Source organism: Pseudorca crassidens, chromosome 1, assembly GCF_039906515.1.
Source record: "Pseudorca crassidens isolate mPseCra1 chromosome 1, mPseCra1.hap1, whole genome shotgun sequence".
NCBI lineage: Eukaryota > Metazoa > Chordata > Mammalia > Artiodactyla > Delphinidae > Pseudorca > Pseudorca crassidens.
In genome coordinates this window covers 137,258,547-137,285,916 of record NC_090296.1, presented here as the reverse complement: position 1 = coordinate 137,285,916, position 27,370 = coordinate 137,258,547, and the positions used below count along the sequence as shown (strand labels likewise).

The window sequence follows — 27,370 nt, the reverse complement described above, 5'->3', positions numbered from 1 at the left end:
ATTGTCTCACTCCCAACTACCATCTAGTTTATCATAGTCTGTCATTTTGTAAGGACCTAAGTCAGACATTTTTAAACAGACACGTGAGATCTGATCAGTCATTTGAATGAAAACTTTCAGCAGCAAAATAACCCCTTATTTATTTAAAAGTGGAACCAATACTTTATTGTTATTCTCTTGCAATAGAATTTCAAAATGAAATAATTCGCCTGAAAAGAAGGCATCATTAGTTAGACTTATCTCTTCTGTAGTCCGACTGGAATTTTCAGCATTAAGTTTAGGACACAAACAGTAGCTGGGATGCAAGAGCAAGGACAGAATGAACCTTTAACAAACTGTATGGAAAGCAGTTGTTAATTAAGTAGGCATGGGATGTTAAAAATGAATGCTATCTGCAAGTGAAATGTTAAGATTCATACAAGTAGTCAAACTCGTATGAAAGATTTGGGGATGCTTTAGATAAAATTTATGGATTATGGTTTCACAGTGTGATGATTAAAGATAATTTAGTAGGAATGTTGAAGTCTGGCCAAGCTCTCCTGGTTCTTCCAGTCCTGCTTGGTGTCTTACAGGCATCTCTTCCTCAGCAGTTCGGAAATTCAGCATTACCTTTCCCTCCATGTGTGCAGGACCCCTAACCCCACAGTCTCCTTCTAGCTTTGTTATTCCTTATTGGCACAGGCATCTTATGGGCTGGGAGGCCCTTGGCATCCCTTTTTTCATTCCTCGTGCTTTTATCACCATCTCCCAACCCATAAAATCTGGTAGATCAGTGTTGACACATTATCTTGTCCGTTTATGTTTTGTACATTTCCATTCGCGACCACCCAAGCCACCGCCCAAGCTGAGGCCTCTGTAACCTCTCACAAGTCAAGGTAATGGTGCCAATTACATTATGCCAGGTCAATATTCATTCGGATTATTCTTTTCCCTGTAAATACTTTCTCCCCAGTTTCTATCCAAATTAATTCTAACCTCCTTCAGAGCTTTCAGAAGTCTCCTACCCACACTGATTTTCTTAGTTCCTTGGCTGGATTAGAGTCCACCTTTCTCTTTTGCACCCCGACATCTTAGATATCTTTCTGGCATCTGCCGTATTCTGCCATCGCTCATAATTACCAGAGGCCTTGACTCCCACTTCCCTCCACTGGATAGCCCATCCTATCTGGCATCTAATAGTCACTCAGAAAATATATGATTAACTGACCAGGTCATAGAAAACATTTCTTTCTCTGCCCTTTCATGTGTGATTCTCAGAACAGAGGCCTGAGCTGGATAAATTAGTGTGCTCAATCCCAGGAAATAATTTCTTGCATTAAGTGCACACCTCATACTATGTGATATTATTTATAAGCTCTGGCCATGTTGATTATAAACTTTTAAACTAAACAGTGTCATATTTGGAGAAGTCCTTACCTACATGTCAAAGGAAAATATAACGTTTATTTGTAGGTTGTAAAACAATTTTTGATTCTTTTTCTTATTATTTATCACTGAACAAACATATATTGAATGTTGATGATATACTTGAACAAAACAGAGTACATTCCCTTGGTAGAGCCAGACATTAAACAGATATTTTCAAGCAATGGCATGACATTCTCAGATTCGGCTTTTAAAGAGATCATTCTGACTGCAGTGGGTACACAAGCAATTATGAATGACCAGAGAAGAGCCAGTTGTAGAGCTCCTGATAAGTTAATGTTTGCCTGGACTTTCAAATAAGGGCACTGGAAAAAGAAACACATGTAAGTGAAATCAGAGAATGGTTAAGAGATTAAAGTGAGCAGGACTTCACAGTTGCTTGACTATGGGGTGAGGGAGAGAGTAGATCAAGGATGGCACTCAGTCCTCTTGTCTCTGGGTCTGGAAAGATCATCTTGCCTTTTACCAAGAGAGAGGATTGTAAGAGCAGCCAGGGGAAGAACTGCAGGGGCCCAATTTTAGATGGCGTTGAATTTGGGATGCTTGAGAAACCTCCAAACGGGGATGTCTATGAGGTGACTGAAATGGAGCTAAAAGAAATACACTGTACTTGAGAGAGAGACATTTAAGGGCCAACAGTCATAGAAGATGAATGAAGCTACATGCTTTAAGAGATTGAACTCAACACACACACGCACACACACAAACACACACACACACACATATATGTATATATATATAAAGATTAGTCAGCTAAGACTGTAAATAGAAATTGAATTAAATAGGAAAGCAGTAAGCATATGCTGTCATAGAATTCAAGGATAGAGCATGTTTCCAGAAAGATGTGGTCGGTAGTGCTAAATGCCACTGTGATCACATAGATTGAGGACAGAATGATGACCGTAATGACATGGCAGTTTGGGAGGACCTTGGCAACGAGTCATTTCAGGGGAGCGGTAGGAGTAGAAAAGATCGGGGTTGAGACGTGAGTGGATGTCAGAATGTGGAGACTGAATGGAGGTAACTTTGCAAATTTCCACTGGAGGGAGACGGGGGAGAGAGGGCAGAGGTTGGGAATGAAAGAAGGGCTACAGGATGATTGTAGTAAGAGAAAAAATTAGATGTGTCATGAACTCAGTGTATACCCATCAGCTACAAAAAGTTCTTCATGAGTATGAGATGGAGTTAACTATATTCATTATTTAAAATTATGTTCTGTCAAAACCCATCTCTCATTTATGTAGTCTTAATCTAACTTTTATGGCAACAGAATGGTTGAAAAATCGAAATAGAATATTCTCTGAAAATATAATGAGTAGTCAATTGAAAATTGAATAAAAGTTGAAGGGTGACTTCTCAAGTATGGCTTAAAGCACATTACCTCTTTATATAGGTCTCTTTGTATAAAACCTGCCATTCTGTTCCGGCATTTTAATGTAATAATTTACACAGGAAAATCGATAGTCAAGCACATCAGAACGGTTAACATTTTATAGCACTTATCAAATGCCAGATACTTTCTAGGTGCTTTATATGTAATAACACATTTAATAAGTTTTTGAAAAGCAACTATGATATTCCCTCTAAATACTTATTAAAAAAAAAAAAAAAAAAAACACCGATCTTATACAAACTCTCCTAGAAAACAGCAAAAAAGATTACACTCTTCTACACATTTTATGAGGCCAGGATAATCTTCATCCCCAAACCCAACAAGATGACACAAGAATGGAAAATTACTTACCAAAATCCCTTATGAATATAAATGTAAAATTATGAAAGATATATAAGCCTCTAACAGAAGAATATTAATGAAAGGAAGAAGATATACAAATGATGGGGTTCATGGATTAGAAGTTCAATATATTAAGATGTCAGTAGATTGAATGTAAGCCTGGTAAAAATTAGAGGTTTTTTTTTTTTTTTTTGCAGAAATTAATCAGCTGACTCTAAAATGTATATGGAAATACAAGAGTTCAAGAATAGTCAAAGCAATCTTACAGGTAGTAACTAGCAGATGTCCAGATGTATTACAAAGCTATTGTAACTAAGACAATGTGGTATTGGCACAAGCGTGGACAAATAGATCAAAGAAGTAGAAAAGACCAGAAGCAGACCCACACATATTTGGTAACCTGTGACCTAATTTATGTCAAAGGTAACATATTTGCAATGCGTAGGGAAAAGACCTTTTTGGAAAATGATGCTGGGTTATTTTAGTATCCATGTGGATAAAATGAATCAACCTCTTCCATATATAATTTACAAGAATCAATTCCATATGAGTTCGCAGGTCCAAAAGTGGATGGCAAAATAAAGATTTCAGAAAAAGACATAGGAAAATATTTTCACATCTATGTGATAAGCAAAAAGATTTCTTAAACTGGAGACAAGATGCTAATCATAAAGGGAAAATATTGTTAAGTTGTTGATCATTACAATTAATCTTTTCCTCAAAAAATATGACTGAGTGTAAAAATAAGCCACAAAGTGGGAGAAGATATGCAATCTCTATATGTAAACTGACAAAGGATCCTTATCCGGAATACGTAAAGAATTTCTACAATGAAAAGGCCGATAACCCAGTAGAAAAATGGGCAAAAGACTTGAACAGGCACTGTACAAATGAGCCTATCCAAATGGCCAGAAAATATATAAAAAGGTGCTTAACAGCATTAGTCATCAGGCAAATGCAAACTGAAATCACAAAATGATACAATTGCACAAAGCCAGAATAACTAAAGTAGGAAAGTCAATATTAAACATTCTCAAGAATATGGGGAAAAAATTCTCATACTTGCTGGTGGGTGGGAACATGAATTGGTACAACCACTTTGGAAAACTGGTTGGCAGTATCTATTAAAGCTGGCTATATGAATACCCTATGACCCTTCCCCCAGATCTACTCTTAGGTTTATAACCAATAGATATGTACATGTCAATAAAAGGCATGCCCGAGAATATTTGTAGCAGTGCTACTTGTATAATTCCAAACTGGAAACAGTATATAGAATGATAAATAGATAGATATAGATATAGATAGATAGATAGATAGATAGATAGATAGATAGATAGATATAGATAGATACCCATCAATCGCTGGGTTGATCAGTAAATTGTGACTCTACAATGGAATACATAGAGAAATGAAATGAAAAACTTACATGCAACAACATGGAAAAAATTCACAAATAATGTTGAGCAAAAGGAACAAGACAGATGCACAGATAAATGCAATGTATGATTTCATTTATGTCAAGTTCAAAAACAGGGAGAATACAGTCTATGGTGTTAGAAGTCAGGAGGCTGTGGGGATAGTGACTAAAAGAATCTATGAGTGGGCTCCTGGGATGATGGTAATGGTCAGTTGTTTTGGTTTGGACTCTAGTTACATGAACTTGTTCACTTTGTGAAATTCCCTGAACTTAAGACTAATGTAATTTCCTGCATGTTTCCTAAAAAGAAAAGAAAAACGATGAAGCATGACAATTTTATCCCTAATTTACAATGAAAGAAACCAAGACCAATCACTGTTAAGTATTTTAAACATGAAAAGAGAGAACCCCTTCAAATAAACCTTTAAAATTGTGTAAAAGTTGGGAGTCACTTTAAACGATAAACCCAAAGAAGGCAGTTCTTACATAATCTTATTGCCTTTGAGTATTCGATTTCATGTTAAATCAACCATCAGTTTTAGAAAATCTTTATTATCAGGAGTACTAAAAATGACTTCTAACTGATTACATGATGAAGCATTAAAAAGTTGCTTTGCATGAGCAAACTGACCCATAAAACCTCAGGATCCTAAGTGTTCCAGAAAATTTTAACTTTTTACAGTTTATACTTAGGTTCATTGAGCCTGGCATCCTAGGACAACATCTCTCACATGAGTTATTTTTTTTCCCTTTTCACATATTAAAGCTTGTAGAGCAAAAAGGTGATGGAATTTTTGTGGTTCCTGAGAAAGGCTATGTGTCTTCTCTCCCATGGGAAGAAATAGAGATAGATGATGATAGATAGGTAGATAGATAGATGATAAATGGATGATAGAGATAGATGATAGATATAAATATAGATGATATAGATGAGAGTGTATGTATATACATATATATGCATATATATATATATATATATATATATTGCTGAAGTGAAAACTTTACCTTCTTAGGCTCAGTAGTTGGAGGCCTACAAATTAAACTCAACTAACAGATAAACAAGAGAAAGAACAGATTTTAACCATGTAAGGGAGTTCACAAAGAAATGCGACTCAAAGAGGGCGGTTGAATTTGGGACTTAAACACCATCTTAAGAGGCGAAGGGAAGGAGGCGAAGGGCATGTAAAATGGGAAGACAAATGACTTGTTAGAGGGGAGAAGGGAGGAATAGCACATGGGAAATCAGATGACTTTTAGGAAAATTAGATGGGCCCTTAGGAGAATAGACGGATGGGAGATAGAATAGTTTTGTGGCAATGTCTGTCTAGGTGTGGTGCCTTTTCATTGTCCCTGATGATAAGAGTCAACCTTCCTAGTTTGCTCTTTGGCAGGGGATTTAAAACAACTGAGTTCTTTTGGGAAGCTCTGCTTTCAGTCAGATAAAGGAGTTCGTAAAAAAAAAAAGAAATCATCTGTTGATTCTCAAATGTCTTCAGCTCCAAATAATTTTTGTGTCACAATGGTATATTCTGTACTCCTTCAGTATGTATATACATACACATGTATAGTCGTACGTTTTTGTGAAATTTCACATATCTCCAAAAATTGATGCAAAGACTCCAATTAAGAACCCAAGAACTGTGTTTTCAGGTAAACTATTAGAAGTTTGTCTCTTGCTGCATTTGAAACATCAGGGTGCAGGGTGTGTTTTTCTAGGAGCCCAGTGTCAGTAGCGTGCTCATTGCCAGAATCCGACTCATTTATTTCTGATCCAGCTTTTCTCTGGGAAATGTTTTATTAAGCTAGTCTTTATAGGCTGAAAAATGCTAAAATTTCAGTTGGTTTTCCATTCCCTTAATTCATTACAATAATACATACAAGCTTCTACCCTCCATGTATTTTCATTATCAGATCAAAACAACTGGTTGGAAAAGTGAAAACACATGAAATCATTTGTTTAACTGCATAATAAATAGCTGCCATAACTGACTCAGTATGCATCTACCCAATAAATGCTTGCTGTGAGTTTGTTTTTGTTTGGGCATTTTTATCCCCAAAAGGTCTGCACAACCCAGAGCAGTGGTCCAGCCAAGCAAAGTTAACAGGGACAAGTGGAACATTCCTGGCACAGTGAAGAGAGACTGCAGATTGGTTTTATTTAGTCGAGGCATGAATCACCTGTATGTTACGTAGACTCTATGTTGGGCTGCACCCAGGCAGAAACTGGAGGTTGCTGGACGCGAATCTGGTATAAGAAGTGGGAGGCTTTGATTTGCATTTTTCTAATGATTAGTGATGTTGAACATCCTTTCATGTGTTTGTTGGCAATCTGTATATCTTCTTTGGAGAAATGTCTATTTAGGTCTTCTGCCCATTTTTGGAGTGGGTTGTTTGTTTTTTTGATATTGAACTGCATGAGCTACTTGTGTGTTTTGGAGATGAATCCTTTGTCAGTTGCTTGGTTTGCAAATATTTTCTCCCGTTCTGAGGGTTGTCTTTTCATCTTGCTTATGGTTTCCTTTGCTGTGCAAAAGCTTTTAAGTTTCATTAGATCCCATTTGTTTATTTTTGTTTTTATTTCCATTTCTCTAGGAGGTGGGTCAAAAGGGATCTTGCTGTGATTTATGTCATAGAGTGTTCCACCTATATTTTCCTCTAAGAGTTTTGTAGTGTCTGGCCTTACATTTAGGTCTTTAATCCATTTTGAGTTTATTTTTGTCTATGGTGTTAGGGAGTGTTCTAATTTCGTTCTTTTACATGTAGCTGTCCAGTTTTCCCAGCACCACTTATTGAAGAGCTTGTCTTTTCTCCATTGTATATTCTTGCACCGGTCAGAATGGCCATCATCAAAAAATCTACAAATAGGGACTTCCCTGGTGGTGCAGTGTTTAGGAATCCACCTGCCGATGCAGGGGACACGGGTTCGAGCTCTGGTCCGGGAAGATCCCACATTGCTGCGGAGCAACTAAGCCCATGCACCATAGCTACTGAAGCCTGCGCGCCTAGAGCCCATGGTCCACAACAAGATAAGCCACCACAATGAGAAGCCAGCTCATCGCAATGAAGAGTGGCCCCCACTCGCTGCAACTAGAGAAAACCCTTGCACAGCAAGGAAGACCCAACGCAGCCAAAAATAAAAAAATAAATTAAAAAAAATCTACAAACAATAAATGCTGGAGAGGGTGTGGAGAAAGGGAACCCTCTTGCCCTGTTGGTGGGAATGTAAATTGATACAGCCACTGTGGAGAACAGTACGGAGATTCCTTAAAAAACTAAAACTAGAACTACCATACGACCCAGCAATCGCACTACTGGGCATACATACCCTGAGAAAACCATAATTCAAAAAGAGACATGTACCACAATGTTCATTGCAGCACTATTTACAATAGCCAGGACATGGAAACAACCTAAGTGTCCATCGACAGTTGAATGGATAAAGAAGATGTGACACATATATACAATGGAATATTACTCAGCCATAAAAAGCAACAAAATTGAGTTATTTGTAGTGAGGTGGATGGACCTGGAGTCTGTCATACAGAGTGAAGTAAATCAGAAAGAGAAAAACAAATACCATATGCTAGCACATATATATGGAATCTAAAAAAAAAAATGGTTCTGAAGAACCAAGGGGCAAGACAGGAATAAAGATGCAGACGTAGAGAATGGACTTCAGGACACGGGGAGGGGGAAAGATAAGCTGGGTTGAAGTGAGAGAGTGGCATGGATATATATACACTACTAAATGTAAAATAGATAGCTAGTGGGAAGCAGCCTCATAACACAGGGAGATCAGCTCAGTGCTTTGTGACCACCTAGACGGTTGGGCTAGGGAAGGTGGGAGGGAGATGCAAGAGGGAGGGGATTTGAGAATATATGTGTATGTATAGCTTATTCACTTTGTTAAACAGCAAAAACTAACACAACATTGTAAAGCAATTATACTCCAACAAAGATGTTAAAAAAATAAAACATTAAAAAAATAAAAGACTGATGTACTAAAATTGGAATGATACAGAGATTAGCACAGCCCCTGTGAAAGGATGGCATGCAAATTTGTGAAGCGTAAACTGATAAACTATACAATTGTTACCTTATTTAATCTGTGTTTCACTCACTTTCTCTCTTTTACAGCTGTCAATTCTCTAACTCAAAGATGGCAAACATTTTACACGTCCTGAAACAGGCAATTTAAAAGGGGGGATTTAAAAACTCAGAGGGCTGGTTGAGCCCAGATTTGGACTATATCGAAATGAAAACCAGTTCCCTTCCTCCAACTGCCTTTCATTAACATTTGATTGTTATTGGCTTGGGTGACCTCAATGACCTGGAGCTAGAAAGAGAGAGGTTCAAGTCCAAGATTGGGTACTATGGTGGTAATTTACTGTATGTCTGGGCAGCACACTAATCTTCCTGGAGCCCCAATTTCTTCATTTCTAGATTAAAAATAATATCACCCAAATTATCAGATTTTGAATAAAGAATATAAATACTCGACAGTGTCAGGCACACACTCTCTGCTTTTATTAAATTAAGATATATATATATATATGTGTGTGTGTATATATATATATATATATATATATATATATATATATATATGCAGAAAAGTGCATATATCAAGTGCACAGTTTGATGAATCTTTACTAATTGAATATCATTATGAAACCAGCACCCAGGTCAAGGAACTTGACATTACCAGCGCCCCAGAAGCCTCTCCTGTGCCTCTTTTCATTCTACCCCTCAAGGGTACATGCACGTTTTCTCAAACTTGGCACTATTGGTATTTGGAGCCGGATACTTCTTTGATGCAGAGCAGTGGCAGCGTGATGTTTAGCACCATCCCTGGTTTCTGACAATTAGATGCCTGTAGTACCTCCCAATCCTGCCAAAATATGACAATCAAAAGTGTCTCTAGGGCTTCCCTGGTGGCGCAGTGGTTGAGAGTCCGCCTGCCGATGCAGGGGACACGGGTTCGTGCCCCGGTTCGGGAAGATCCCACATGCCGCGGAGCGGCTGGGCCCGTGAGCCATGGCCGCTGAGCCTGCGCGTCCGGAGCCTGTGCTCCACAACGGGAGAGGCCAAAACAGTGAGAGGCCCACGTACCGCAAAAAAAAAAAAAAAAAAAAAAAAAAGTGTTTCTAGATATTGTCAAATTTTGGGGGGGTGGGTTGGGGTGAGGCAAAATGTCCCCCAGGTGAGAACCTCTGCTATATACTATTCTTTATACCACTAGGAACTAAGTCCTGAGGTGCGCCTCCTGTGTGAGCTGTCACTTGTTCTCCTCTGTCTTCCCTCCTCTGTGGGGACTCATGCAGTTGAGAGAAACTTCTGAGTACCAACTACTACCAAGTATGTACACTGCCTAGGAGTTCTGAAATCCACATCCTCCTGGGGCCTGGGGCTCCAAATGTCTTCTTTTCCCATTTCTCCCTAGCTCCTACCAATTTTTGCTAGTAGAAGTGTAAATTAGTTCATCCACTCTGGGAAACTGTTGGCAGTATTTATAGGGATTTATTAAGCTGTATATATGTGTACCCTATGACTACCCCAGTTTGAGTATTTACTTAATCATTTACATCTGGCCTTTCCCAAAAAGAGATCTGAAGTAATTTGCAACAGACAACATTAACATATTAATTAACCTGTATATTTTAGTGGAGTAGTACAGCTGAAAATAAGAAAAGTTATTTCCTTGATTTGTACTACAAGAAAGCTGGGGAGTTCAAGATGAAGATTAATATTAATTGTTTTGTAATAAACATTCTTGTTTATAATTTGAATCAGATTCCAAATAAGTTCACATATTTCATTGTTAATATATCTCTGAAATCACTTTTAAGCTTGTATGTTTCCAATCTGTATTTTTTGTCTCAATTTATTAGTTAAAGAAACTGATTTTTTTGTCCTGTAAATCTTCTGATCATCTGAATTTAAATGATTGCATCCCCATGGTGTCATTTAATATGTTCTCTGTCCTCCTGTTCTCTGTAAATAGTAATTGGAAAGAGGTGTTCTCAGATACAATTTGAAGTATAAGGCCCTGACAATTAGCTTTTTGGATTGTAATGTAAGTGCCTGACATTAAAGGCATCCATTTCAAAGACATTCATCTTGAATGAACACATTGTCAACTAGCCATTATGTAAGGAGCCAGGCCACCCCACCCATGAAGTTCTCCTTCCAGAAAGTCCTGGCTGACCTAGATAACTGACCTTTTTGGTGACCCTGCTTTTCCTTTCTTCTACTTTAATTCCCACTCTTATGGTTTAAATTCACCAATAAATAATGAACCCACAAAACCCTAGGCACCCCACCCTTGACCCCAGTAAAGGCACAACTTCAAGGTCCATGCTCTCTCTCTCTCTCTCTCTCTCTCTCTCCCCCCATGACCTTGTTGTATGGCCCCAGGAATGCTGTATACCCTCCAGGACCTGTGAGTAATAAATCTTGTTCATTTCAAAGTTCCCTGATGGCTGCTGCTGAGGTGTCTGCAGGATCTTGCAATCAGAATAAGAATCACAAGGGCTGGTCCAGCCACTGCATTCAAAATGTCTATGGGGACTCACGATGGGCCAAGTTGAATGCTCCCAGATATTCCTAGCTGATAGCATTACTATTGATAGGCTGAGAGAGAAACAAAATAAGGTTTGATAATTTTTGATGCTATTTCATAGTGCTGCTATACTCTGCCATCAAGAGGCATATAATGTTAGCAATGAATGAAGTCTAGATCCATTACTTCATTAGGACTGCAATATAGGAATATTTTACATTTAATGTTTCTCCTTATTCGTCAGCTTATACTTCAAAGAAGGAAATTCAAGTTTTTTCCCCTTTATTTACCAGATTTTAAAATAAAGATTTATTCACATTATCCATTCACATCTAATGTTGATCAGTTAGATTTTTTGTCTCTATGAACCAATGGATTTAAACGTTTTTAAATGTTTCAAATTATTGCCATTATTATCCTTATAGACAAAGTGTCAATGAGGTCTCTTTAAGTTGGCTTCTGATTCCTTTTGACATGATCTTAGTACTTTTTGATAGTTTTCTTGGTATCTGATATGATGAGATGCATGAAACTCATTGTGCACCTACCTTACTGAGGATTTAGAATCAGCCATTTCTCCCAAGAGCACTGGGTTTTTTAGTGGGAAATGGTATTTCAAGACCACAGTCTGGGTGCCTTACCAGCATTCTCTAGAGAAAAAGAACCAATAGGATATGTGTGTGTGTGTGTGTGTGTGTGTAAAGATAACAAATTGGCCCACACAATTATGGAGGCTGGTAAGTCTCAAATCCGCAGGGTGAGCCAGCAAGCTGGTGACCTGGAGGACCAATAATGGAGTTCTAGTTCAGAGGCTGGCAGGCTTAAATCCCAGAAAGAATTATGTTTCAGTTCCAGTCTGAAGACAGGAAAAAAGCCCATGTCCCAGGTCAAAGGCACTGAAGTAGAAAATCCTCTCTTACTCAGGGAAGAAGAGGCTTTTTTTTTTTTTCATTCAGGCATTCAACAGATTAAATGAGGCCCACCCACATTAGGGAGAGCAATCTGCTTTACACAGTCTACCAGTTTAAAGGTTAATCTTATCACAAAACATCCTCACAGAAACACCCAAAATAACGTTTGATCTAATATCTCGGTGCCCTGTGGCCCAGTCAGATGACATATAAAATTAAGCATCACACGGGGTGCTAAAAGTGCTGAGTACAACTGAGTTTCTCATTGTTTCTAGTTCTTTTCAATACATGATAAATTCATGCTGATACTTCCAGCTACAGGGTTTTTACTTAAATTCTTTAATCTTACTTCTATGTCTTATTTGCCTATATGGAGAATTCCAGTTTTCAATTAAACCTAATGTAAATTAGAATATTACAGAATTAAGCATGCTCTTTATCCCAGAACACAATCACAGCAGTCTCAGAATAACAATACCAGAACTACCACTAATAATATTATTACAGGTAATTATTTATTTATGTAGTTTTTTTGTAGTTCTCCAAATGATTGTCTTTAAGTCACATAGAATGGTTCTTCTCTGGAATTATGCCACCGATTGCATACATATGTAAGTTAATTTGTTTTATTTATTTTTAGGGATTGCTTTCAAAATTTAATTTGGTTTTATAATTGGTAAAATAGTTACTCTCCTCCAAAGTCAAATCTATGAAGTATTATCACCTTCCCCCCAAAGTAACTTTTTTTCTCCTTCCATCACATTAGTTGTATTAAATTTTTTTTTAACATAAGCACACACAGACACACACATATGTTAGCATATGTGTTACTTAGAGAATTAGTATCCTACTAAAACACTTTTATCCAACTTACTTTTTACACTGAACAACATGTTCTGGAAAGCACTCCATCGCAGTATATAAATATGATCCTCATTCTGTTTTGCACCTGTGGATATAGCAAGTAATACTTATTTAGTTCTTTCCATTTATTGCTTTTACCATTGACGTTGCAATGAATTGTTTTGCACGTCTTTCTTTATAATTTTATTAGTGTTTCCTCCTAGATGTTGAATTGGTCAAAAGGTAAATATATAGGTAATTTTGCTAGTAACTGCTAAATCCTCTTCTGGAGAGCTTTTCAATTTTACATTCTCCCAAATAAGATTTGAGAATGCTTGTTTCCCCCAGGCTCACCAGCCCAGTAGATTGACAAACTTTTGAATTTTTCCAATCTGATAAGTGAAAAATGATATTTTAATGTAGTTTTAATTTGCATTTCTCTTATTGTGAGAAATGCTTTTCATATGTTGAATATCTATTTGCATTTCTTTTTCTATGAATTTTCTGATCATTTCTCTAGCCCATTTTTGTACAAAGATTTTGGTGTTTTTTATATTTTTAGAAATTAATTATATAGGAATATTAACCCTTCATCTGTGATAAAAGTTGCAAATACTTTTCCAAGTTTGTCATTTTTTAAACTCTAATTATAATGTCTTTCACCAAAAAAAATTGTTTTAGTGTTTGTATTTTTTTAATAAAATCATTTTATCTGTTTTTCCATATTGTTCCCAGACTTTTAAGGAAGTGTTCCTCATTCACATGTCATAGAAGAACTCACCCATGTTTTTTGTTATTTGCTTTTTGTCTTGTTTTTTAATACTTGATTGATTTTTACTATTATATTTTAAATATCTGTTTTCTACTGGCAAGGTGACTGCTGTTAAAAGTCTGATCAGTCTGATTCTCTACTACGTGTAAATGACTTACTATTTTTCCTTGGAAGTCCAGTAGATTTACTAGAAAAAATGTCTACATGTTGATTTTTCTAGTTCAGTTATCCCAAGTATATTTCAAAATGTAATATCAAGTCAATGTATAGGTTCTGCTGGGGATATCCTAATAAAATTGCTGAGTCATAGGGTATGCAAATCAAGCTCTAGAAGATACATCCAGTTTCCCAAAGTGGTTGTACCTATTTGCATTTCAAACAGCACTGTAAGAGAGTTCTGGTGGCTCCATATTCTCTTCAACGCTTGATATCTCCACCCATTTCATTTTAAACATCAGACATGTATGCAGTTGTATCTCATTGCAGTTTTAATCTGCATTTCTGTGATAGCTAAAGAAGTTAGGCACATTTTCATATATTTCCTGATAATTTAGATATTCTTTTCTGTCAAGAGTCTATTCAACTCTTTTGCCATTTTTTTCAAAATGAATCATCCTGATTTTCTTTGACTATTTTGTAAAATTTCTTTACACATAATCTGCATATGAATCATTTGTCAGAGATATGTATTGTGAGCATTTCTTCCCCATTTTATGACTTGCCTTTTCAGTGTTTATGACTTGTCAATTGTATCTTTTAACGGAAAGAAGTTCTAAATTTTAATGCAGTATAATTTATTACTTTTTAAATTATCTGTGCTTTTAGTATCTTGCTTAAGAAATTCTTTTCTACTCCAAAGTCATGAAGATTTTCTCCCGTGGTTGCCTCTGAAAAGCTTTATTGAATTACCTTCACTCAATCCAGAATTGAGTTTGGTGTACTGTGTGAAATAAGGCTCGTCATGCTTATTTTTTTCTAAGTTGATATGAATTGACATTTCTTTGTTCATTTTTACTTAGAATTATTTTCCCTGAACTTTTTCTGTGGGCATATGGGTCAGGATAGCTTCACAGCTATTGTCCTTGCAAAGTAATTAAAAAAAACATGGCTTTGCAATTTGAGTTCTTCCTCTTCTCTTCTCCTCTCAACAACTGGTATCTAAACCTTCTATTTCTTTCCCCCTGTTGGTCCCTGTCCCACTCAATTTTGTTTTTTATTCATGGAAATTTCTGACTCAGTAGCAGATTTTATTCTGGAAGGAGCTCTTCTATTGGTTTTGAGATTGGAGAGTTCATAGTACCCAGACAGCTCCACCGCCCTCAGAGCTTATCATGCACTCACCTAAAAACTGGAGTGTGCAAAAGTCCTCTTAGTTTCAGCTACTGTTCTCACATTGCTTGCCCTATGTCTCAGTGTATCAATTGGAAATTTGGGTGTTCTTTTGATGTCAGGTCCATCAGATACCCCATGCTTCCTCTGTTGATACCATGTAGGTTTTAAAACTATCAGTAGTTTGTCTTCACCCATTTATATTTTGGGGTTCATGAGGATGTCATGTAATCTAATTTGGATGACTTATGTTTTATGTGAGTTTTGGTTATGCTATTATAGTTTCTCTGTGTGTCTTTATGAAGTGTTTTGAGAAGATTATTTATATCTATCTATCTATAGATAAAAATAATATATATAATCTTCCATACATATAGATACATGTACACATCTATATATCTCTCTCTATATATATCTGCCTTCATCATATTCCCTGAATTTCTCTCAGTATAATTATAATTTTCATCTTACAGAGCAGGAACAAAGCCGTTAGAGAATCATCGTCAAAGCCAGATAGTGGTAATAAGTGGAACAGGACTCGAACCTACATCTATAAAGTCCAACAAGGTTAATACTGTTTTACTTCTGCTATTCTATAGTCTATTTATATTTCTTCTTCTCATTAAAAAATTCCCCTCCTGGCATGTTTCATAAAGTACATAACACCTTAATAGTCTTGTATATGTATATTATTTATAAATAAATGAGGCTACAATTATTGGAGGGCTGTTCAAAATACTTTACCCAGTTTTCACAGTTTAAAAAAAATGTAAAGATCTAGTAACTTAATCACTGTGTGTTAAATTATGTAAAAGCAGGAAGTTTGAGTACTTGTTATAATGAAAGAAAATAAGAATCTTAGAAACAAAGAATCATTTTCATCTTCTTTATAATAGCCAGTTGTTATAATATGAGGGAAGATGATGAAAATATCCAAGAAATGATAAACAACAGCTTTCATATCATGTATTCTGATGTTGTAGATATCTAAATCTCATATGTAACAGAAAATACACATTACTGAAGTTTCTTATCACATTAGCTGAATTAGAAAAACAACGATTTAGACAGATAAACATTTTGATGAAAATTGGCTAAACAGTACACACCAGACTATTTTTCTCCTTTCCTTTACCATTTGTTAAAAGTATAATAAAGTACAGTGAGAATGCCTGAAAGTATAAAGTCTCCTAGAATTTTTAAAAAATCAAAGTCTGATTGATAAGCAGAAATATTCAGTGATGTTTAATTTTGATGCAGTGTCTCCTCTTTAGGTTAAAAATGATACATTGCATTAAAGAGAGCCCTATTGTATTGGTTTCTGTGGCTGCTGTAACAAATAACCATAAATTTAGTGGCTTAAAACAACACAAATTTATCTTACAGTTCTGGAGGTCAGTAGTTTGAAATGATCTCACTTGGGTGAAAATCAAGAGGTCAACGGGGCTGCATTCCTCCTGGAGCGTCTAGGGGAGGATAGTTTCCTTGCCTTTTCCAGCTACTGAAGGCCAATGTACCTTGGCACCTGCCCCCCTTCCTCCATCTTTGAAGCCAGCAATGTTGGGCAGAGTTTTTTCCACTCTGCCATCTTTCTTGTTGTCTTTTCCAAGTCTTTTTTCTACTCTTAAGGACTCACTCTTGTGAATTTTTTGGCCCCAACTGGATAATCCAGGATAATCTCCGTATTTCAGGCCAGTTGATTAGTGATTTAATGACATCTGCAATCTTAAATGCCTTTTGCCATGTAGCCTAACATATTTGCAGGTTCTGGAGATGAGGATGTGGACATCCATGGTGGACCATTAATCTGCCTATCACATCCACTAAGGTTTTCTAATCTAATTTAACCAGTTTGGGTAGGAGTACATTTCTTTTTTTTCTTAGAGATTTTGTCATCCATATTTATTTTCAAAGCAGATTTCCTATACTTGTATGGGTTATACTCATACATTTACACGTGCATGCACACATACACACGTAAACACTTTCCTAATTTATTCAGAGCATCACTGAGAAACAATACTGGGTGAAAAAACACATCCTATTTATAATGAGACAACATCCTTAATAACGGCTCAAGTGCAGCATGAGCGATATAAGGAACATCAGACTAGGAATCAGAAAATCCATGTTTTTGACCTGAATCTGCCCTTTAATAAACTTTAATGTAAAACATTATTAGTAGTAGTAATTAAGCTGTATAGAGAGTCATGGGCATTTATTTAAATATCTCAAATGTATTCTCCATCATTAAAATTCCATTAAGGAACCTCAGGACAAACTAATGCTCAGCTCCAGAGGTAAAGGATGGAAGGAGGATAAACCTACACTAGATTTAACAATTTAGCAGAAAAGAGATGCTTTTATATGGTAGAGCCTGAATAGGAGACTCATCTCAGCTGAGTAAGGGCCAAACTCCAGAACTCGAATTCTTGACATCGTCACCAATGCTAATTGTTGAAATATTGAATGCAAAATTGCAATACACCCTAACTCAGTTTCTCCACTAAAGTAACAGGATGAAATATTTAAGAATAGAACATAAACACTGGCATAGGGCATAAAATGTTTGCATTGTTTTAAGATCTTGGCATGGGATTAGTCCATTTGGTTCTGTAACAATATACTGCCTCAATGTTCAATGAAAGTGAACATTGAAACCGATCATTAGATATAGTTTGGGTTTATAGTTCCCCAATTCTCAGTTTCAATTATCCATGTTATACTTGTCTCCTATCATTTCAGAAAATCACAAGTTGCAATTGTAATTACATAATTCTTTTGGAACAAGTTGTCAAAAATAGAGACTTAAAACTAAAATTTCCAGTCCTTTAAATTGATTGGTTTGGGGAATTTTTCTCTCTGGATTTGGGCCATGATTGGATTGAAGTAATTGATCATCTTATTAATAGTATATTTAAATTTTAACTGTAAAGTTGCATTCCTTCTAACTCACACTAGGAAATGATTATGTCAGAACTAGAGACTAAAGCCAGAAATTGTATATTAATAGAAATACCAATTAAGCTGTGAGTTGCAGAGGCAGATTTGAATCTTTGCTCAAACATAAATACAGCAACAGCAACTCGCAGAATTTCTTTTCTTTCTGAGTCTGTTTTCTATTAATATCAGTGAGCTGCAGAGAACTCAGTCTGCTGAAGAGATATTAGGCATGCACACTTGGGAATACACATATGCTTTTCAGAAAATAGACAACAGGTCAGGCTAATGAGAAGCATTCACCTGAGGAATTCATCATGTTTTAATAGGTTTGTCGCGTTGACACGAAGGACTTCGTGAGTCATCATTTGCCACAAAGGTGAGTCTCTGCAGTGGATGGCAGTTTTGCATTTTAGGACCTGATGAATGGAAGTTCCACTGTTGGCATCTACCTTGCCACCTACAATCCTTTAGGATGTAAATTTAGCCTGGATTAGTTTTGTAGAGAATTTTTTTTAATGCTGGACCAAGAGAAAAGTTAACTTCCTAGCTGTGTAATCTCACTGTGCCTTGAATTTCTGATTTGTCAAGTGGGGATTTTTTGCGGATAAAAACTAGCAATTTCATGCAGATAAAGCACGGGGGTGGGAGGTGGGGAGAGGGGGAGAGAGAGAGAGATGCCAGCTGTTTAAACAATTTGGAAAAGTGCAAGGTATTTTTATCATTATTGGAAGCGATACATTTTTTTTTTTGCTAATTTAGGATAATCTATGTTTAATATGTAGATTTCTACATTGTGAAGTAATTCCAGGTTATATATGAATTTTCATTTTTCTTTAATCCTTTTGATCACATGCCTGTATTTCTTGTTCTGTTAACTTCAGGCAGTGTTTCACCTCCTCTGTATTTACGATCAGAACACCACTGTCCCACCCCCCGCACCGTGCATCTCCCTTGCACCCACCACTCCCTCATACCCGAGATATCCCTTCCTTACTCTCTTGGGTCATATCTACAGGTTCCTGGGCTACATGTCTTTCTCTTTCTTATGCTGCACATAAGAATCTTATGCAGATTCCTGTGAATCTCCTTCTTCCCAGACCCTTTCCCATTTATGCACCTTTAGACCCTGTCAACTCCAAGCTGACCTATTTGAAGGCTGCCAAAGACAGCCGAGCTCCCTTCTCCACTCCACAGGTGTGGATAACCCCACTGGTGTCATCTCCTGTTCGGCACTCCTGTCCCCCCTTGTTATTACTGTGTTCCATTCATTGAGAAACTTCTCCATAGCTCTTGTCTGAGATGACTCTTCCTCCACTCTATTAATTCTTGTTGATTTATTCTCATTTGTACTATGTTCTCATTTTATTAGCCTCTCATGACACCAGATGAGCCATTCTACCATGTTCAGTTAACCAGATCTTTTTAAATTTAATCTTTATTTTATATTGGAGTATAGTTGATTTACAGTGTTGTGTTAGTTACAGGTATACAGCAAAGTGAGTCAGTTATACATATACATATATCCATTCTTTTGCAGATTCTTTTCCCATATAGGTTATTACAAAATATTGAGTAGATTTCCCCATGTTATATAGCAGGGCCTTCCTGACAGAGAAAGACAAATATCATATGATATCACTTATATGTGGAATCTAAAAAAAATATTATACAAATGAACTTACTTACAAAACAGAAACAGACTCACAGACTTCAAAAACAAAATTGTGGTTACCAAAGGGGAAAGGTGGAGGGGGGAGGGATAAATCAGGAGTCTGGGATTAAAACATACACTATATGTACTATACATAAAACAGTTAACCAGATTTTATGAAACCAGATTAAACACAAGTTTCGGCCCTTACTTTCATACTTATCTACTCAAGTGTCTTAAAGCAACCTGTGTCAATTAACATTATGATATAATCTTTCTAAACTACTAATTAGCTTTGATTAATCCAACTTAGTATAGTGATAAAGAGGGGAATGTATTTTATTGTTTTCAATATGTCTAGACTTAAATTCGTGCCTTGACATACCTAAAAGCCTAGGTATGGTAACACATCTGAAGACACTTGAAATTTTATTCTGAATGGGAGCTTATTGTGAAAATATATTCAATTTCCACTAGATACTTCTATAACTTTTAAATATTGACTAGGGACTTAAGCATTGAGTAAGTCTTGAGGATCTAAGACAAGAGAAATTCTCTGCCTTTTAAAGCCTCATATTTTTGTGGAAAATTTTAATTCTATGTATATTTCTTAGGTTTTAGAAACAGGTTTTACTAATATAATACAAATTAATATTTTAAAATTTAAAATTCCTCATTGTTACCTAAAAAAGAACCAATGAAGTCGGTTCTTAGACATTTCAAGTCACTGAATATCTTTCTTTCCTATGAGAGAAGTATCAGGGGAATTTTAGCCAGAAACTTCACTGAAAGTCAGTGCCACCTTTTTGCATTTATCACTGCCAGTTTTGCTCTGCATATCTTTTTTGGTATTCGCCATGCATTGTTAACGGTGATTGTCATGTAATTAAATCACTGCTCATCACAAGAGCCTGTTTTTATGCTGAGATAAGCATCAGAAGCCTGCTGCAGGACCCCCAGATCAATAAAGATGTTCCCAGTAGGATTACAAAGAGTCTGGGGTTGAGCAGGGCACCAGAATTAATTAAGAATGATTTCTCTTTTTATTCTACTTTCAATATATTTGTAATTGTGTTTCCATTTTCAATGGGCTCTACCTGTCTCTTTTTAAAAAAAAATTCTGTGCTGATGCTCAGACACTTCTGTCCAGACATCTGTAGAAACTGAGCTATTAATCTCTTCCACTTTTTCAGATTCTTAGTCTGGTCTTAGTGATCACAGGGTTTCATCATCTTTATAGAAACTTTGGAACTAGAGGTGACCATCCAATTTCAGAAGGCTATCTGAACACTCCAACTCAAGCTCTGAACTGCAGGTCAATTTCTTGTTTTAGTTGGCATGAACTTGATAAAATGCAATATCCAGTTTTGGGAAGTATCAATGTATTCTAAAATAAACAAATCCAAATCAAATGTGAATTTTTTTAAAAGAGAAAACGTATTGGTCTTCAGTCCACTGTGTATGACATCCTCCTGGTGAATAATACGTGAAAGAACTAGGAACCCAAGGGCTTGGTTTCTAAACCGCAAAAGTATTCTAAGTAAGTGGTGTGTCCCTGTGCAGCTGGGGATGCTGTAACAATAAGTTCCTTTATTCTTAACTTCAAGGATTATTAAAATTCCTGGCTTCAGAAATGGACACCAGAAATTAATGAGGTAACAGCCGTTGGAAGTTGTGTTGGGGGGGAAAGGGAGGTAATGGTATTCAAAGAGTAAAAGGTGATGGGAATATTTCCAAGAATTGAGAAACAGCTTTCACATAAAAGGAGAAAAGAAGGAAATAATCAAATATTCCAAGACAACAAAGAGAAAGTGATCTATTTATGGAGACCCTAATGACCTCATGGTAAGATTCCCTTATCAAATGCACGTGGTGATCACAGCTGGACCTTGACAGAGCAATAGAGTGATGGGATGGGGACTTTGATGCTTCTTGCCTCCACTAGGCTTCAATAATTAAATCATGCATTCATTCTTTCCATCAACACACACTTAGGGTTTGACGGCATTTAAGAGGACGATCAGGGACTTCCCTGGTTATCCAGTGGTTAAGACTTCGCCTTCCAATGCAGGAGATGTGGGTTGGGGAGCTAAGATCCCACATGCCTCGCTGCTGAAAAGCCCAAACATAAAACAGAAGCAATATTGTAACAAATTCAGTAAAGACTTAAAAAAAAAAAAAAAAAAAAAGGCTATCATATCTACTTTTCCATCTGAATTCCACCAAGAGATACATGCAGGAGTCAAACAAATGGAGATAAAAATAGATCCTTATTACTGCTGTTGAAGAATGAGGACAAGTGGGCTTCCTAATACTGAACCCCAGAATTAAATAGACTTATCCAGCCAGACACAGAAAATGTTGGATACCAGAGGCCTCCTGGACACAGGCACAGCCTGCTCCTCTAAGACTCAGGGTGTAGAGGGAGCAGAGCAAAATGCCCATTCACTGCAGACAGGGAGATTCCAAAGAAAAAGAGAAGAAATGGGTCTGAGCGGGCTGGCCTACTTCCTGCTCCCTGGGGAGGGGGTGTTGGTAGAGACACTGAGGAAGGTCAGAACTGGTGTTCTAAATCACTCTCCTCACGGCAGTCTCTTGAGTAGTGGCCCACGGCAAGGACCATGCCTATTACGAGCAACTCTGTGGGCTAGGAGAGACACATATAGAGAGATGCCTGCCAGGCAGGAACCGGATATACTCCATGCTTTCAAGGGACTTACAGTCCAGTATGGGAAATAGAGGAATAAACAAGCAATACTAACACACAAGACCAACTTTCTTTTCCAGTAATTGAAGCATGTTGGAGTAAATAGGAAGTGACTGGCCCCAACCTAGCTTTCCAGTCCCACATAATAACAATCTCCCAGAAATATGGTTGATTCCACTCAAACTGCACTACTTTTTAAACCTGAATACATACACCTGCCTTGATCTGGAAGAGCCTTTTCTCCTCTCTCTCTCCCAGGGGGCAATAAGTCAGTTTTCGTGATTTTTCCCATATCACACGTCTTTAAGAAAAGTGTTTTCATCCCCACAACCATGCATAAGCTTTCCTGCTTTTAACCTCATACATCACTTCGTTCCTTCTTGATGGCAGTTGTGTTCCTCCACGTTATATTGTAAGAATTTGTATGGTCGTCTCATCTCTTCTTGAATTGGGCTACGCTCACTTCTAGATGTCTCCTCGCAGCTAACTCAGAGGCTTTGCAGAGTCTGCTACGTGTCAGGTCTTGGAGCTAGGTGTTACGAGAACAAAAAAGCAAGTACGATGTAGTTCCGCCTTTTCAATAGGAAAACTGAAAATAATATTCAGAACTTCATAGTACTTACCTGCAGCTGGCATTTAGTAAATTCTTTTAAGGGAATTATGACACCCTCCATGGAACTCCAAGTTCAGGGCAAACCAGTGGAGAGAAGGGCCCCTTTCCTTTTATGACTGAGCAGGCTCTTACCAGCTTCTCACCTCTCTTTCTGTGAGTTCAGATCTCCCCACACCCAGAGAAGGAGGTCTACAGCCATACGGGCAGAACAACTTTCTGAAACTGATAGAAGCCTCATCTCTTCAGGCAGAACTGCAGGTGCCATTTCCCATTTGAAGGTGGCAGATCTGTTGTCAAAGGGAATTCAGGTTTTCTGAAAAGTTCCAAGGGAATGTGGAATTTCATTATTTGCTCTCTGCAGGCTTCACATCGTCCCTTTGTAGGCTAAATTTCTCTGCGTTTCGTACTTTTCATAAAGTAAAACATTTTCACTTCGTAGTAGAGGCTCTGCCTGACCTTCGAGCTGTTGATTGCCTTTCTGGCTGAATTAAACCTCCACGCTGTGCGGTGGGATTTCTAAAGGACACAGGCCTCAAACCTGCCAACCCATCAATTGAGGGGAGCAAAAAAATAAGAGAGGGGCTTCTCACATGCTCAAAATGGTATTTGTCACTAATCTTCAGCACACACCACATGGTTCACTATGAGAAACCTATTCATGCAGAGTGTGGATCCACTGTCCGTCTCCCCTTCTCATCTCAGACATGTCCAATGCTTGCTTTTGTCCCACAAAATGGAATTGCTTCTTCTCTTCCTGCAAGCAATTTTTTTCTCTCATGGACCGTGATATAATGTCTAAAGTAAGCCACTCCAGCCCAGAGGTCCCCGGTAGTGGTTTGGGAAGTGACTGTCAATGTGACGGGGTCTTGCTGGGAAAGAGAGTATATCCAACTCCATATCTGATGTTCTCCACATTCAATCAGTTTATTGGGTTTTGTTTGTCTGTTTATAACGATCTGTAGTTTTTAAATTTGAGGAATTGGAAAATACCCTCTCAAGTTCTTTCTTTTGTCTGTAGAGTGTTACTCTCTATTCAGCATAGGTGAGTGAATGAACCAGGACCAGAGTTTTTCCTAGGTTTCACATATAGGCATTCAAGAGAGCGCTTAGATTTTTTTCTCCACCCGCTAGGTTGGAAGGAGCTACCAGCAGCAATCTTTTCTTCCAAGTGGACAACATCAACCTACAGAATAAAATCCAATAGAGATGACAGCTGTGAAACATGAGCTTTTGGATCCACCTGGGACTTAAGAAAGCATCATCCCCGTATATCCCAGTGAACTGATCCTATAATTTCTCTTTTTTGCATAATTTACATTATGTTTGGATTCTGTCATTAGGATATGAATCTCGGCGAATGCACATGATAATCAAAAAGTGATTTCTTCTACTAATTTGCAGGCCTTGATTACATATAAAATTGAATAGTAATTTGAGTTTGCTGGATATTTCAGTTTCGTCTTTCAAATTGATTCCTTCATGATCTTTACCCATATTTGATCATTTTGTTTTTGCTTTGCCATAACTTTTTATATATTTAGAGTATTAGTCCTTTTTCTGTCAAATATGTAGCAATTTTATTCTCAAATTGTCATGTGATTTTGACGTCAGTAGGTTTTCTTGGCAAACATTTTTCTATGTGTTCTGCTTTGGCATTATGCTTAGTTTGGGCGGGGGGAGCCCTCCCTACTCCAAGATTATTTTTTAAATTCAGCGTAAAAATAAAATTTAAAAATCAGTAGCATTCTTCTATACTGAGAATAGCCATTCAGAAAAAGAAATAGAAAATAAGATACCTTTTAATATCAACACAAGCTACAAAGTGACTAGAGTTTAAACTAACAAAGAATGAATAAGCACTTACGGAGAAAATCCTGAAAGAAAAAGAGGACATAAAGAAAGGTTTGATTAAATGAAGAGATATACTATATTCTTTGATGGGACAACTTAATAATGAACTTATTAGTTAATATTTATTGATATTAACAGTTGCAACTTTGGTTACAAAGTGGCATGTATTTTCTATTTTTTTTTTTTTACATCTTTATTGGAGTATAATTGCTTTACAATGGTGTGTTAAGTTTCTGCTTTATAACAAAGTGAATCAGTTATACATATACATATGTTCCCATATCTCTTCTCTCTCGCGTCTCCCTCCCTCCCACCCTCCCTATCCCACCCCTCCAGGCGGTCACAAAGCACCGAGCTCATCTCCTTGTGCTATGCGGCTGCTTCCCACTAGCTTTCTAAGGAACTTTTCATGTATTAACATTTAAACTACTAATTAACCTTACGTAGAACCTTAGAGTGGGTGCTTGGTGGGGTTGGAGAATATGAAGCCAGAAAAGAAGGATGGGAATGATGACTGAGAAGGAATAAAAAGACAAGAGAGCATGGTAGTGAGCCATGAACTGAGGGGTATTTTTTTTTTTTTTTTTTGCGGTACGCGGGCCTCTTACTGTTGTGGCCTCTCCCATTGCGGAGCACAGGCTCCAGACGCGCAGGCTCAGCGGCCATGGCTCACGGGCTCAGCCGCTCTGCGGCATGTGGGATCTTCCCAGACGGGGGCACGAAGCCGTGTCCCCTGCATTGGCAGGCGGACTTTCAACCACTGCGCCACCAGGGAAGCCCTGAGGGGTATTTTTGTATCATGTTTGTTCCTGAGGTCCAAAAGCAAAAAAGAAAAAAGAAAAGTAAGATAAAGTAATAAAAATAACTATATTTAAAAAAACCCCTATATTATTTTCTAGTACTTCTAATGTTTTATTTTTATTTGGTGCAAATTATGAGAAAGGTCTCCATCTTCTTCAGTTCTCTCCTCCTTCCCCTAAAAATTTAGTCAATGGTCTACCTTTCTTTTTATCCCTTCTTTCCCACTATTTTAAAATACCAACTTTATTTTATATTTATCTATCTGTTTCTGCTTTTTTGCTCTGTTCCAACAATCAGTCTGTCTTTTTTATACCAGTGAAAATCTTTAAACTATATCAGCTTTATATAGGTCTTTTGACTTCACATTCTATCAATCACCAGTTCTCATTAACTCTACCTTCAAAATATTTATCAACTCCTTCCACTTTCTATTTCCAGTGCCCTCACCCTGGTTAATTCCACTACCAATTTTCTTCTGGAGTACTGCCTAGCCCACTATTTAATCTCCCTACGTCCATTCTTAGCCATTCCAAACCATCCTCCACACAATAGAAAAACAAAAAACAAACAACAACAACAAAAACCTCCTTAAACCATTAATTACATGATGCACTTCCCTGCTCAGAACCCTTGAGGAGACTATCACAGCACTCAACATCTATTCCATTTTGCATGGTCTGCACGTGACCCCCACTTACTTCTCTCTCCACACCTTCCCCATGTCTCTCTCTGGAGTTCCATTTTTTGGGCATATTGGACCCCTTTTGTTTCTTGACTGTGCCCAGATCTTTTCATTGCAGGACCTTCAGGCCTGTTTTCTTTCTACTGGGAACTCGCTTGCCCTTCCTGTCCCTTGACCCAGGTTAAATGTCACTCTCATCATGAAGACTGATGTTTCAGGCTGCAGGTAGCTGCACAGTAGGCCAGTGACATCACCTGTGTGCCAATCAAAGTGAATAGTGTCCTCTGATTTGGAGGATACCTACAGCACCACCAGGCACTGCTTCTCCACACCTGCAGCCTTCTTTTAAAATATTTATTACAATTTGTAATTAGATATTTATTTGTGTCCTTATTTTTTTTTTTACCATCTCTTTCTCCCATTAGATTGTAGACTCCTTGAAGTTAGGAACGATGTCCATTCTCTCCTTTTGTCTCCCAAAGAAAACACACACAGTAGGTCCTCAATTATTTACTTAATGAATGATTGACATTTGATTGGTCATGTCATCTCCTCTCACTCTTCATTTTAAAAAGTCCCAGGCGGGCTTCCCTGGTGGCACAGTGGTTGAGAGTCTGCCTGCTGATGCAGGGGACGCGGGTTTGTGCCCCGGTCCGGGAAGATTCCACATGCCGCGGAGCGGCTGGGCCCGTGAGCCATGGCTGCTGAGCCTGCACATCTGGAGCCTGTGCTCCGCAACGGGAGAGGCCACAACAGTGAGAGGCCCGTGTACTGCAAAAAAAAAAAAAAGTCCCAGGCTATTTACCCAGCTTAGTCTTCTACATAAATTTTTTTGGAAGATATTTTTTCATGCTCTGAGATATCCACTGGAATTTTATTACATTCATAAATTATTTGGGAATGATTTGTGATCTTTACAATATTAATCTCTCAGTATGTGAACATGACATAATATTTTATAGTTTTATTCATATGATTTCCACACATTTCCTATAAGGATTATTCTCACTTTATTTTATATTTATGGTCTCAATTGGGTGCAGTCTTTTTGGAGGGGAGGGCTCTTTTTCTGTTCTTATTCTATTTCCATACTAGATATATTTCTTACACAGGAAATTACTGGTATTT

At 37.4% G+C, this 27,370-nt stretch overlaps 1 non-coding gene across 1 annotated transcript; it reads left to right on the top strand.

The window, feature by feature from the left end:
• Window positions 1-8,555: 8,555 nt before the first annotated feature.
• On the top strand, window positions 8,556-8,661 carry LOC137207336 (U6 spliceosomal RNA). Its single transcript, XR_010935038.1, has one exon. It is a non-coding gene; the product is annotated as a U6 spliceosomal RNA (small nuclear RNA).
• Window positions 8,662-27,370: the final 18,709 nt, after the last annotated feature.